Genomic DNA, 16,085 nt, shown 5'->3' with positions numbered 1-16,085 from the left:
TTTCTAATGTAAAACTAGTTTTAATCTCTATCTTAAGGTAGCTCTTCCGGTGTGTTTGAATGAGTCAGTAATCTCATCAATATACATTAATAAAGGTTCGTGAAGTTGAAGCAACAGTCAATCGCTGTTTTAAGCTAAAACAAAACACTATCCATTGAATGGTGCTCAGTAAGCTATGGACTTTTTGGCGGGAACGCGAGGAGTGAGGTTGTGTGATTTGTTTCATTTTGTCTATTTAGTGTTTCTTCAGGTTTAAATGTGTAATAACGGTGGTTTATTAACTGTTTAATATCTGTGAAAGTGCACAAATGTGAGAAATTAAACAAAGCCGCTGGACGTAACTTCTCGGGATCCTCCAAAAAGTCCACTGAAAAAGTCTCAGTAAATGACCACCATTTTACTGAGATTAAATGTCATCCCATATCATCTCATCTCATTTCATTTCATCCCAGTTGATTAATGTCTCAAATTAACCATCTTCATTTCATTTCATTTCACTTCATATTATCATTTTTCGTAAAAATAAGAATATAAATTAAAATAAAACATGACTTAAAGGTGTTAGTTACCAGGTCATAAAATTCCTATAAAAAAAAAATCAGTAAGCTATGTTAACCGGCATTGTATAAAGAAGGTACGTAATGTTGTTGTATCGCAGGCAAACAAAATTTTATATTGAAATATAATATAAATCGACACCCTCTTATTGTATGATGATTATAGCCGCCTTCAAATAAGTCCGCCAATGTAAATTTTACATGAAGTGTCATAAATAAATAAATTAATAAATATAACGGTACGTAACTCGGAAAAAAACTGGAAAAAGTACTGACATGTATTCCTCTGTCTTATTTTATAAACTTCAATTAAATTTCTAGCAAGACCTATCTATTATGCCACGATGGAACATAACCTTTAACCGCATTACATTTAAAATGATTATCGCCTGTTTATCGCGTCACTTGCGACGTTACGGATCTCATGGGTATTAAGCCTTCGTTATTTAAAAATGGAGGTCGGTTAACACGTATTATAATTTTAAAAAAAAGAACAACCGAATTTAAAATCCAGTCAGCCGTGACGATACGTAAAACAAGTGGCCCACGGACCGAAGTTATGCACAGATCTTAATTAGACGTAAACGCTAACAGCGGAGCGGGTCGTCGTCAGTGATGAGAATTCACCTCGCGCGGCGAAATCATAAGCGTTTCAAAGAAATCGAACGGGTGACCATGAAACTTGGATATCGGTTGGATAAAATTAATCATCGAAAATACAATAAAGTGACTGGTAGTCTCTTGTGAGTACGCACGGGTAGGTACCACCACCCTGCCTATTTCTGCCGTGAAGCAGTAATGCGTTTCGGTTTGAAGCGTGGGCAGCCGTTGTAACTAAACTGAGACCTTAGAACTTATATCTCAAGGTGGGTGGAGCATTTACGTTGTAGATGTCTATGGGCTCCAGTAACCACTTCTTTTGCGGTACGTAGTCTTGTGCTTTTCTTCATTTTTCATACTTAAATTTATCTTGTAATAGGGAATGCTGTGTATAAGAGAAACGACCTAGCTCGCTTTGTCCTTTCCTTCTCTCCACGGTCGAATAGTTCGCGAGACGCTCTGTCTATTTTCTCATTATCGCTCTTCCTAAATTGTATCTTTTCTCTTTAGCGGTAACGAACCTGCGGCGAGTTAGCCCACTGAGTTTCTCGCCGGATCTTCTCAGTGGGTCGCGTTTTCGATCCGGTGGTAGATTCTGCGAAGCACGGCTCTTGCTAGGGTTCGTGTTAGCAACGTCATCAGGTTTAAGCCCCGTGAGCTCACCTACTAGTTAAGGCGACGCTGATATAGCCTCTCAAGGCTATGAGCTTAGGTAGGAAAACCAAAAAAAGCGGCTGGTTAAATGTTACTCTGAACGTGCCTAAAGAAGTCACTTCAAAAATATTTCGGTACTTACGTATTAACGCTACCGCATTGCATCCGGCCGTTTTAAATTCGCCATGGTTAGTGTTTTTAGGTTAAAATAGCGCTATTTAGTTAAACTTGGGGGAAGCTTCTCTTTCCCAGCTTGACTAAATAGCCCTATTCTAACCTAAAAACATATCGACGCTTGAAAAGCAAAGATGACTAAGCGACAATAACTGCTTTGTACATAAATGATGGGCAATAACCATATTCGATGCGCAAAAAATATATATTTCTAGGTCTATTAAAATCATTTCAATCCTACAGCTACTAGCTAGACTCTACTACAGCTAGATTCGTTAAAATAAATTTTGTTTTCAGGTAATTCAACTTTAAATTGGTCTACTGTAAAGTTCACGCATTGTCGCTTAGTCACGTTTGCCTTTCAATTTTTTTTTTTTTTTTTAATTATTTTTTTTTTTCTTTTCTTTTTTTTCCTACCTATGCTGATAGCCTTGAGAGGCTATTTCAGCTTCACCCTAACGTGTGTAGGTGAGCTCACGGGGCTCAAACCGGAGAGTTGCTAACACTGACCCTAGCAAGAGCAGTGCTTCGCAGAATCTACCACCGGATTGGAAACGCGACCCACTGAGAAGATCCGGCGAGAAACTCAGTGGGCTGTGTCTAGGGGTTAATTCGCTCATCGAGCCCTTCGTCGCAAGCGACGGGTTCGACGAAGACGGTGACCGGTTGCCTTTCAAGCGTCGATATGTAAGTACTAATATTTGTGTTTATTTATAAACAAGTACAAACTTTTGCTTCGTTTAATATATTTATTTTTAAAATAACAAATAAACATCTAGATATTTAAATCTCATACTCAACTCACTAGTTAACAAGTTCAGATGTTTTTGATGCTATAAAATTTTAAACATTTGTCAGGGTCGATAAACCTATTCTTGAAAATTAGGATATATTATTTGAATTAATGTTTGATTGAGTCGAAAATGTGTCTGAAGTCGTATACGTCGTGGTTGATCGCGTAACAAAGAGTCCTTGTTAAGCTATTGAATAGCTTTTATCGCGCGCTTTGAGCGCGGCGACCGAATCAAGATATTCCGTAACGAAAATAAAACCTAACACTCCCACTCCGCTTAGCATGTAGTTCGCGTTCAACACATTCACACGTTGCGCTTGTGTAGTGTTTGTGAATAAGCGCGCGGCGTGACATCGCACTGCATGCGCATCATGAAAAGTCTGCCCATCTCTCTCTCGTGCGATCTAGCTTATGAGTGTGAAGGGAACAGTTAATGTTTTGCTTTTGTTAATGTTTATAAATATAGAGTGGTTATTATTTTCTTAATATTTGTGGCGGGTAGCCATCATACAACGCAAGATAATTGACAGATGCCTGAATCTCGCTTACGACATTTTCAAGATAAAGCGCATATATTATACAAGTTCCGAACAACAACATTCGGACCGTCGGTCTACCGAGCAATGTCACCGCTCGGTGGAAGATCTTCCCTTTGTCGTTAAGCCTCTCAAATATTAAATTATTATTGTCTATTAAATAATTGCATAAGTTGATAAAAAATGCTATGCAATAGCTTTACCGCGGCAGTCCCCGTGTGCCACCCGTGTTTTTTTTTTATTCTAGAATATTCACGAATTACTCCTACGATGATGAAGTAGAATTGCGTTACATTAGCCGTACAAATTGTTGCTGGGGATAATATGAACCAGCGCTAATCTAATATGCACATACCGCTACTGGCTGTGTTATCAACACTTAGTGATATAGTCTGTGCTAGACAGAAAGCCCGCCAATACTGAAAAAATAAAATTAGACTTCGAACATTTAAATGTAAAATATATATAGTACTTTAAGGTTGCTAATACATTTTAAGTATAGCTTGCATATTAATTTCATTGTTTAATTATTTTTCGATACTTGGAAATGTTTATTAATCCGTTCCGACCAAAGTCATTCGTCTGACGTCTGGCATGACTTTTTGGCGGGAACGCGAGCGGCTGTATGAATTATTATGTTTTACTTATTTAGTCTTTCTTCAGTTTTAAGCGTGTAATAACGGTGGTTTATTAATTGTTTGGCGTCTGTTAAGATGCGGAAATGTCTAAAAATGACACAAACTTTAAGTGATGAATAAAAATATGAATGTAACATGTACATATGAATGTAACTATACTGAGACTTTAGAACTCATATCTCAAGGTCGGGTGTGGAATATATGTTATAGATGTCTATGGGCACCGGTAACCACTTTTAACATCAGGAGGGCCGTGAACTCGTCCACTCATCTAAGCTATAAAAAAAAAACAAAGCTGCTGGACTTAACCGCTAGGTTCTTCCAAAACTTCCACTGAAGTCTCATCGAATAACCACCATTTTATTGATACTTAAATTGCATTCTGTCTCACTTAGTTTCATTTAATTTCATCCTATATGATTTCGCTCCATATCATTTATCTCTTAACTATTATAATTTAATCTAAACAAAAACATTTCCGACATCCGTGTCACAGTAATATAGTTATTTCCATTTAAAATCATGGCGACACGGGTGCCGTACTAGTCTCGTACCCATTAACCGTAATTAAGGAAATCGAGAACCAAATCTTAGTATCGAGATACTATCGAATGCCACCCGCAATCCCTAATACATTAAACATTACGTTCAGGATAACGCGGCATTTTAAGCCTTATTCGAAGCGAATAAGACTCAATCCAATACAACGTAAAAATACCGAAACGATGTGTTTAGAACAGTTTCATTTTCTTACTTACTCCGACGAGCATAAGACGCATTTTGTCTTAAATTAGATTAATCAAAAAAAGATTTGTGACAATTAAAACACAATCTTAAGTTCGGTGGCTTCAAGGTTGTTAGTTAAATATGGCATATCTTATCTGCTGTCAACGTTTAGATTATTGGCAATAAAAAATCATTTTCATCACGATACAAATCTTGTATATGGCAATAATTTAACGAACGTGATAATATCGGAGCGTGTTTAAAAAAAAAACAAAAAAAAACATTAGTCTTCTCTATCGAACTCACACGTTGTTTCCGTGCATCTTTTAGATTACATTAATATTATTTAATATTCACATTAATTTAATGATGTTCCGTTGCAACGTTTTATTTATATTTGAAACTCTTTTATTTTATAGTGATAGTTTTGATAATATTTTACGACATTTTCGCTTCGTTCCTATTACGGTTACACATTCAATGAAATTGGACGTCAAATTAATTTTCTAGATATTCCGAGTGTTGCTACATTTAAATATCTATGGTCATTTCTCAAATATGGCGTCTTAATTTGACTAGTCGTTGTCTGTTGTTAGGCATTCGGTATTGTTAATGGTAATTATCTATATATTAATACGTGAAGCAAAAAGTTTGTACCCCTTTTTACGAACATTGCGCGGACGGAGGAGTATGAAATTTCCCACACTTATAGAGAATATAGAGAAGGAGTGCAGAATGTTAATATTTTTTTTAATTATGCATAGAAAATTCATTAAATCAATAAAGAAAACATTACACACACTACCGTGTATTTGACACAACACATATACTCTGCGTTTATTGTGGTTCATTGTCAAACTTTTGTTATTGTTGAAAGTCTGTGGTCAAATTGAGAATATATTAATATTGTTTGTCTTTAATACTATTTATCTATAGTGTATTTTTGGTGAAATCTCGGTGTTTGGCGAATTATATTAAAGAAGTCTAATGGTGTTTGACAATAGAACCATAATAATATTTATAAATAAAACAATTAATTATAGTCGAATTTCGACTACTGCGGGATCACTAGTTATTGTTAATCGAGTAAATCTGCAGACCGCCATGATTAATAGAAAAACTAGGTATTGATAATGGGCACATGAATGTTCTAACGTCTAATATCGACTCATAGCATTAATTGTTAATGAACACTAGTAACAATATCAAATTTATTTGTGTAGGTATAAGTTGGATTCAGACTGTCATTAGATCTATATAGCATTCCCATTTTTGTATAACTTATAAACAATGCGTTTTTGTTAGGCTCGGAAACTGGTGGTAGCCTCTTGTGAGTCCGCGCGGGTAGGTACCACCGCCCCGCCTATTTCTGCCGTGAAGCAGCAATGCGTTTCGGTTTGAAGGGTGGGGCAGCCGCTGTAACTATACTTGAGACCTTAGAACTTATATTTCAATGTGGGTGGCGCATTTACGTTGTAGATGTCTATGGGCTTCAGCAAGCACTTAACACCAGGTGGGCTGTGAGGTAGTCCATCCATCTAAGCAATAAAAAAACAAAAAAAAACTATATTTCGATATACCAATTGTTAAAATTTGGAAGTATGTGATTGACATTACAAAAAAATAATTTTAACTAGCTAACATTGTAAAGGATGCATTACATGGATTTTAGCTCTTACTTCCACTTATCTGACCACGACGGGACAACGCAAGTCAACGCAGTCGCTTTTTTTTCTTTTTTTTTTATGGCTAGTTCTAAGGTCTCAATATAGTTACAACGGCTGCCCCACCCTTCAAATTGAAACGCATTACTGCTTCACGGCGAAAAAGAGACGGGGCGGTGGTACCTACCCGTGCGGACTCACAAGAGGTCCTTTTTTTTTTTTCGGGTAGAGGGCCGAACCTCCTACGAGGTCCCCGCGCAAAAGAGGCGCGCGGGGTATGTGAGACTCAACGGTCTGCATGGTGTTGTGAGCAGACCGCGGGCCCAAGGATTTTAGGGCCCACCCACTAAACGACTCCCCTGCACTCTTACACCCGACGTCCGATCCCCTCCGAGGTCAGAACCCGGATGAGGTAGGGGGGCTACCGCGGTCAACACTACAACCAGACGGCGCGTCTCACCCCAAGGACGCCCAGCCGACGAAGCCTTCGAGGCGAATCGAAGGCACTGAAACGTCAGCCGTCTCGGTACGTCAGCCCGTAATAAAAGAGTGTCTTGTCGGATCCCCGGATTCACTCTCGGTGCTTTGGGCCTAAAGCACCGGTCACCGTCCTCGACGAGCGAACTAACCCGTAGGTAGACATAGCCCACTGAGTTTCTCGCCGGATCTTCTCAGTGGGCCGCGATTCCGATCCGGTGGTACATTCAGCGAAGCACTGCTCTTGCTAGGGCTAGTGTTAGCAAACTCTCTCAGGTTGAGCCCGTGAACTCACTTACCCGTCCGGACGTAGCTGGAATAGCCTCTTAGACTAATAGGCAGGGGAAAAAAAATCAAAAATTTTAAAATTATAAACAACTAGCTTTTAGCCCGCGACTCCGTGCGCGTGGAATAGTTACTTTGACATAATGCTTTTACCCCCCACTTCATTTACGTAGAAAGTGAAGATATTTTTGAATTGTAGAATGTTAAGGAGCTATTGAAACCCCTATTTTGAAACATTCTTTATTGGTGCTATACTTGTATTGGTCTTACCGTGATGTTATAGAAACTATAGCCTTCCTCAATAAATGGGCTATCTAATACTGAAATATTTTTTCTAATCGGACCAGTAGTTCCTGAGATTAGCGCGTTCAAACAAACAAACTCTTCAGCTTTATAATATTAGTATACTCTTAGATTCGTGCGAATTTAAATTTTTTTTTTTTTTTTCTTTGATGGGTGGACGATCTCACAGCCCACCTGGTGTGAAGTGGTTACTGGAGCCCATAGACTTCCACAACGTAAATGCGCCACCCACCTTGAGATATAAGTTCTAAGGTCTCAAGTATAGTTACAACGGCTGCCCCACCCTTCAAACCGAAACGCATTACTGCTTCACGGCAGAAATAGGCAGGGTGGTGGTACCTACCCGCGCGGACTCACAAGAGGTCTTACCACCAGTAAAAAGAAATCCCTTCTATATAACTGCGTAGTAGCATTGTAATGGAACTCATTCGTGAATTCAACATTTTGGACACAAATAATATGTATGGAGGTTTTATTGCAAGTTTTTGTTATTAAAATTCGAATTAGAAAAAAGAATCTATCTTAGTTTGTTATCGAATCTACACGTATAAAGTTATCCTACGCACGGAATTAATTCGTCATAATCCACGCGTTAAGAATTGACTCGGCGAAGCGACACCTACACTATCGATCGATCTAATTTACAACTGTATAGTGATGAGATATGACACTGATTTCAAAATATCGATAGATTGCTTTATTCATCGTTATCGATATCACAAATTTAGCCGAAATGGGTGTACAGTTCTCTTGGTTCTATCCAAGTATGGAAGTCATAAATCGGTATGTATAGAGACATAATAAAAAAAAATATAAACAAATAATCCCTGATTTTCTAATTGTACGGTACGAAAAAAAAAAATTGTTAACATTTTTAAACCATAATTATGTAATTTGATATAGTCTTTATTCTTTGACACCCAAAGCGACATTTCAACAAAAAAACTTCAGAGGTGTCAAGGGAGATCCGGATGGAACGAAGTTCCTTTCGATTAATTAGTGAAGGAATTGTATTTTTTTTTTTTAAGTTATAATAATAAATAACGGCATTATGAAGAAGAAAAAAACAATACTATGAACTAAATTACTATTGTTGAAACGCTATCTCGAGAAACTGGACTCATTACGCGGACCAATCGGATACGAGCAATGTCACGCGATAAGCGCCTACACGTTGATTGGTCAGAATGACGGATCTAAAAAGTGTCGTGACAACTTTTCGTAAGAACTTTTTCCGTCTAGCCCCCTTTCACAACGCGCGATAAGGAACTTCGTTCCAAAAATCTATGGAAGCACGGTGTTTTATTTTTTATGTAATTTGTGTAACAGATAATAGAAATATCTATTTGAAACCGATTTCATATCACTACGCTGCTTGTTTGTGTTGCGAAACATTCATGAGTTAATATATAGTCGAGTATAAGGGTAGAAAATCCATTCAATTAACACAATTTAGGCCTTTTTTGTCGGGGTTTGAACTTTCTATGAGGTTCGAGGAGGGATGTATGGAACGGGACGATCCGCAAATGTTGGGAACGGACCGCGGGCTGCACAGCCCACCTGTTGTTAAGTGGTTACTGGAGCCCATAGACATCTACGACATAAATGCGCCACCCACCTTGATAAGCTCTAAGGTCTCAAGTATAGTTACAACGGCTGCCCCACCCTTCAAACCGAAACAGGCAGGATGGTGGTATCTACCCACGCGGACTCACAAGAGGTCCTACCACCAGTAAAATGTTTTAGACTGTAGGTATTATTAATTATACAATAATTAAATAAAGTTTTGTACGAAACAGATATTTTGTATAATATTGTTGTATCGAGGAGTAAAAAGCTATTGAATTTAAGCGCCATGTTTGCAACTTAACAGGTGAGCTATTTAAAGTTTAACATTGGTAAAAAATGCAAAAAAAAACTTCTTTAGCTATTTCAATAGAGTAAACTCAATTGAAGCTCATTTAAAAACATCAAACCGTTGATGCTAATACCAAATAAATTAAATAAACGCACCTTTAATTACAAAGATATGTATCGCGTATTAAGCAAAATGTCGCTAAAACCAAAGAGCATTTCACCTCTCGATCTATTAAATCATCGACATTACCAAATATCAGTAACTGCAATCCCTAGTACAGTATATCTGTCGCTTCGTGTAGCTAGTGACGTGCTAGTGATTTTGACGGTAAATTAACTTATTGAAATTCGGATACGAACGACCGTAAGAATATTATGGACAGTAATGTAATGAATTAAATTAGAAACTTACCCTACATCGCGCAATCAGTTGTACATGGCTATGTAAAATATTGGATTACATTACCTGTTCGTCTTTAGTCAGCTCAGCGAAACTAAATAACTTGTCGGTATATTCGTGTTAGTTCATTAATTTTTTACTGGTGGTAGGACCTCTTGTGAGTCCGCACGGGTAGGTACCACTCCTCCGCCTATTTCTACCGTGAAGCAGTAATGCGTTTCGGTTTGAAGGGTGGGGCAGCCGTTGTAGCTATACTTGAGATCTTAGATCTCAATGTGGGTGGCGCATTCACGTTGTAGATGTATACGGGCTCCAATAACCAGTTAACACCAGGTGGGCTGTGAGCTCGTCCACCCATCTAAGCAATAAAAATCAAGAAGTCATTTTATTACTGAAAATTACCGTCACTATTCGTTCCTTGAGCTTATTCAACGTCAATGACGTCATTAGTAACAGTTAAACGATTTTATTGGTAGTATTAGTGCTGTTCAGATAATCAGACGTGCTCATGTGTATAAATATTACAGCGCAAACAACAGACCAAGAAAAAACTTATGAACGAAATACAAAAGTGGCAGTTAGAATGATTGCCGATCGAAGTGAAAACTTATAATTTAAAATTTTAGTACTGAAATTTGAGATTTCATAATGTTTAAATTAAAATTATCAACATCAATCTAATCAACAACACCCTACTTCGATAAAGCGGCACGACACGAGAATCCTCTCATTGTGGCCGCCGGAAACTACATAGCCGATCCTGCGGACCAAATGGTAAACAGTTGACGTCGCCCAAAACACGTCATTTCGGATCCTCCCGATTCACTAACGGTGCTTTTAGGTACCCCAAGCACCAGTCATCGTTCTCATCGAACCCGTCGCTTGCGACGAAGGGTTCGGCGAGCAAATTAACCCAAAGACACAGCCCACTGAGTTTCTCGCCGGATCTTCTCAGTGGGTCGCGTTTCCGATCCGGTGGTAGATTCTGCGAAGCACAGCTCTTGCTAGGGTTCGCGCTAGCAACATTGTCAGGTCAGCCCCGTGAGCTAGTTAAGGTTACGCTGATATGTTATCTCTATACCATCAGCTTAGGTTATAAAAAAAAAGCAACAATATTCATGATATGATTTATTTACTATTTAAATATATTACGGGCTGTACAAGATCACAGTTGCATACACAAGCACGTCGGTGATGCGAACTCAGAAGATTTCACGCATCCAAAAAGCGCCGAACGCGCACTGCACACGGTCAGGTATATACGATGTGTTTTACGTGTACGAGTATATGTTACATTAACATGTCGGTGACGCGAGCCCAAAAACGTTTCTCCCTTCCAAAAAGTGCTCAACGCAGCTAAAACAGTTCTCACTTTAAACATTAATAGTGTTGTGGCGGGTAGCCATCATACAACGCAAGATAATTGACAGATGCCTGAATCTCGCTTACGACATTTTCAAGATAAAGCGCATATATACAAGTTCCGAACAACAACATATCAACCGCTCGGTGGAAGATCTTCCCTTTTGTCGTAAGCCTCCCAGTGTTTTAAACAGTTTCGCGAAAACGCAACAAAATAATTTTTATTTAACTACGACATATCCATGTTAAGCGAACACGTCCGTGAGCTATCAGTAAGCGAACGGGCACCGTGGCAACGTATATAAAAAAATTAAATCAAATCACATCTCCAAACGTGAATGTTTACAACGTTACAATTTAATGTCGTAAACTTTATATGGGTTTATTAAAGTTAATTAATTAGAGCTTAAAAGCGGCGAGCGAACGCGCAATCAAGTACATGTTATTGATGTATCAGTCGATTCTGAAATAGTATGATTACAAAAAAAAACATATGCGCGCAATGTAATACGTAATAAAGAGCATTGATGTACAAGTCAGGCTTAGAATGGTTAAAAGCTACTGTTCCAACTTAAGTTCTCATTTCGTTACTCTCTTTTTGTGTTTTTCCTTCTTTTTTCCCTCACCTAAGCTTAAGTGAGTGTAGCCCTAACAAGTTGGTGAGCTTACGGGGCTCAAAGCTGACGACGTTGCTAACACTAAGCCTAGCAAGAGCAATGCTTCACAGAATCTACCACCGGATCGGAAACGCCACCCACTGAGAAGATCCGGCGAGAAACTCAGTGGGCTGTGTCAGTGGGTTGATTTACTCGCCGAGCCCTCCGTCGCAAGCAACGGGTTCGAAGAAAACAGTGACCGGGTGATTTTCCTATTACAAAACTTTGCAATGTAAAATGATGTAACAGTAACTTTAATTTTTCTTGCGACCGGTGAAAATCAAAACCCATAACTATAGCCTTAGCGTAATTTTAGTAATCCAAGTGACTTTTTAGTTTTTATGGTTGCCAATGATGACGTCACACACGTGGCCACCCCGATTTCTGTTTGTATTGATTAGAAAGAAATAAATCCCAAGACCTTCACCCAATCTAGGGCTCCGGTAGATTAAATAACTACATAACATTAAGTAAACATAACTATATAATATTAAGTAAACATAACTATATAATATTAAGTAGACATACTAATTATATTAAGTGATAAAAACTATATTTTTTTATTTTATTTTTTTAGCTTAGATGGGTGGATGAGCTCACAGCCTACCTGGTGTTAAGTAGTTACTGGAGCCCATAGACAGACATCTACAACGTAAATGCGCCACCCACCTTGAGATATAAGTTCTAAAGTCTAAGTATAGTTACAACGGCTGCCCCACCCTTCGAGCCGAAACGCATTACTGCTTCACGGCAGAAATAGGCGGGGTGGTGGTACCCACCCGTGCGGACTCACAAGAGGTCCTACCACCAGTGAATAATACATTAATTGTACATTAAAAATTATATAAAAAAAACACATACATAGATTTTCTCTCTCTCTTCGATTGGTTCCTCACTGCTGAGGATCGTGACTCCGTCCGATTTCGTCAACCAACTGTTTCCATCGATCCCGCCCTGCAGCCCGGTGGAGTGCGTCGCTGATAGGTATCCCCAGTTCCTCCACTATTTGGTCCGACCATCGTTTGGGACCTCTACCCCTAGGCCTTTTTCCCTCTATTTTACCGGTCACCACAAGGCGTTCCAAATTGCTGGTATCCCTACGTGCAACATTACTAAAATACCGCAATATTCTTTGTAGGCAGATTTTAATAATTTACATAGATTTTAAGCTATGTAAATTTACTGGAAATAAAAAGGCTTTATTATTATTATTATTCTATTAAATCCCAAGAACAGTTCCTCAGAATTTATTGTCACATTTCCACGGGGGTCATGTAGGGGCACCACATTCTTTCTATTTTCGTAAGGTCCTTTGGTTTTCCGTATTCTCTTCTAATCTTTGTGGCTTTCGGCTTCGTGAACTTCATATCATCGTAGTTCACGCCGTGCCTTATCCAGGTCACTTGGAAACCGGATCCTGGAAAATCATTAGATCATTGCACCGATGGCCGGATTTCGACAGCCATCCTTAGAGAGAGAATACACTTTATTGCACACCAACATAATTTACATTAAAAAAACAAAATAGTCGAAAAGCAGATACATTTGTACAATAGGCGGTCTTATAAGCTCTAAAAGCGATCTCTTCCGGACAACCGTTTAGTTTACAGAAATTCTGGAAAATATAAAAATATAGTATGTTGCGGTTTACCACAGACAATATATTATTATACAAAATATATATAAATACAATAAACAGGTATATACCGCTTACATATAATATATACCCTTAGACCTTAGACTTCCTTTTAATAAGAATAGATAGGTTTTGAAGGACAAAAGGGAATGCAATGTTGCTGACGAGGATGTCGAAGACAGAGCGAAGTGGGTGAGTAAAGTGAGGAAAGTTGACCCCACCACCATGTGGGATAAATAGCTGGGAAGATAGAGAGAGAGACGAGTTCTGTCGGACATGAGCAGTAATAGGTTTGAAGGGTGTGTCAGCTGTTGTACTCTAAAAGCTGAGACTTAGAACTCACGTCTCAAAATGGGTGGCTGTGTTTACGTTGTAGATTTTTTTTCCTACCTAAGCTTGAGAGGCTATATCAGCGTAACCTTAACTAGTAGGTGAGCTCACGGGGCTCAAACCTGTAGATGTCTGTAGTTTCTAAATAGATCGTGAGTTCGTCCACTCATATAAGCAATTTTTTTTTTTTTTGTTGCTTAGATGGGTAGACGAGCTCACAACCCACCTGGTGTTTAGTGGTTACTGGAGCCCATAGACATCTACAACGTAAATGCGCCACCCACTTGGGGATATAAGTTCTAAGGTCTCCGTATAGTGCAACGGCTGCCCCGCCCTTCAAACTGAAACGCATTACTGATTCACGGCGGAAATAGGCGGGGTGGTGGTACCTACCCGTGCGGACTCACAAGACGTCCTACCACCAGTACATGCTACGTGTAGATCGTCACCGCAACCACGACCGCTATAAGAAGTGTCCGACTTAGAAAAAGGAAGTTGTGTTTGTTCGTAACACCTTACTACTAGCTTCTGTAGCTTTTGTTCCATCACCTCTAAGTTTCATAAAGCTTTTAGTAATTAACAGGATTACTCACTATCGTAATGTTTTATCGCGTCATCTCTGTACGTGCCTACCGTATAAATCTTTAATTTGTCGATGGCCACCGCATATTCAGGACACCGACAGCGATCCATTTATAAAATATTATATAAATATATTTATTAAATATGCATATAATGTATATAAAATTGTTGCGAATTTTTTTTTATATAAAATCGTTGACTTCTAATGTCATTTTGTTACACTGTCATTTTTGTTTTTTTTTTTAATAATGCCTTCAGTTCTTGAATTATTGCCTTCGTGTTGGATTCACGTCACGTAATCCATATTCTAAACAGTTTGAGAATTTATTGTGGAATTTATACAAAATTATAGGCCGCAGCTAATGATTTTTGGAGTTTACTCCTTTAGAATCGATTTACATATATAGGCCCGGGGTATGAAAATTATGGGGACCAAAATCGTACTAGCATGTCACACGAAATGCGTTATGCGCCTAGCATGTCACACGAAATGCGTTATGCGCCTGATTGGCTCCTGATTGCGTGATGCGTGCGCGCGCCAATCAGGAGCCAACGCGCGGCCGCGTTATCGCAGGTGACGCCGGGCTGCTGCGCCGGCAGTCCGCCACAAAGCCTCGTACTGATCGCGCGTTTCTCTCATTATTGTATTTTCATATATTTGTTAGTCGTTTGTTTTGTGTCTCGTTAATTTGTTAATAATCTGTTGTGTATCGTGTTGTCGTAATATAGAACTATTTCTCGTATTGTTTCGTTTAATTTTTTATATCCAGTAAACTCCAGTCGTGCGTCGGAGCGGACACACACACTTTTTTTTAAAACGTTTATTATTATAATTTTTTTATTTCATTGCTTAGATGAGTGGACGAGCTCACAGCCCACCTGGTGTTAAGTGGTTACTGGAGCCCATAGACATCTACAACGTAAATGCGCCACCCATCTTGAGATATAAGTTCTAAGGTCTCAGTATAGTCACAAAGGCTGCCCCACCCTTCAAACCGAAATGCAATTACTGCTTCACGGCTGAAATAGGCAGGGAGGTGGTACCTATCCGTGCGGACTCACCAGAGGTCCTACCACCAGTATTTACGCAAATTATAATTTTGCGGGTTTGATTTTTATTACACGATGTTATTCCTTCATCGTGGAAGTCAATCGTGAACATTTGTTAAGTACGTATTTCATTAGAAAAATTGGTACCCGCCTGCGGGATTCGAACACCGGTGCATATCGTTCAACACGAATGCACCGGACGTCTTATCCTTTAGGCCACGACGACTTCAAAATTTTATTAGGGATAGAGTATACCTTATTGCACAGAATATACTTTATGGTACACCAAAACATAATTAACATCAATATAGTCAACAGGTAGGTATAATTAATGGTACAATTGGCGGTCTTATCTCTAAAAAACGAACTTTTCCGGACAACCGTTTTATCTACAAAATTTTTTACAAGATTCAGCATGTGGTGTACTGTGATATTCACAATATCGAAATATATCAAGCCATAACGCACATTAATGAAGAAAATATATAAAAAATAAAAAAAATAGTATCTATTATTAGCTTGGTAACTAAATCTTTGAATGTCATTTTCACCGACTTCAAAACATTTGATTAACTTGAAAATTTGCACATGCACCAAGGATCGATGACCGAAATAAAATTATATCGTCGCTCTAATTTTCTGACCAGTATCGATATGATAAAAATAAGCTGAATTAAATTCTTAATTAAACGTTTCTTATTAGTTTTTTAAAATGACATAGATTATTATTTTTAAATGACATAGGAGATTTTTAAATAACGTTGATTATTTTTAATATGCCATTGAGTTCACAGTTAATTATTTC

General features: G+C 38.5%; 1 protein-coding gene across 1 annotated transcript in view; it reads left to right on the top strand.

The window, feature by feature from the left end:
* Positions 1–16,085, top strand: part of Poxn (paired box pox-neuro) — a 107,493-nt gene that overhangs the window by 31,576 nt on the left and 59,832 nt on the right. The window lies entirely within an intron of this gene.

The sequence above is a fragment of the Bombyx mandarina genome, chromosome 28 (genome assembly GCF_030267445.1).
Source record: "Bombyx mandarina strain Sakado chromosome 28, ASM3026744v2".
NCBI classification, from domain to species: domain Eukaryota; kingdom Metazoa; phylum Arthropoda; class Insecta; order Lepidoptera; family Bombycidae; genus Bombyx; species Bombyx mandarina.
The sequence above is the reverse complement of the archived record's forward strand: the minus strand, read 5'-3'. Positions and strand labels throughout refer to the sequence as shown.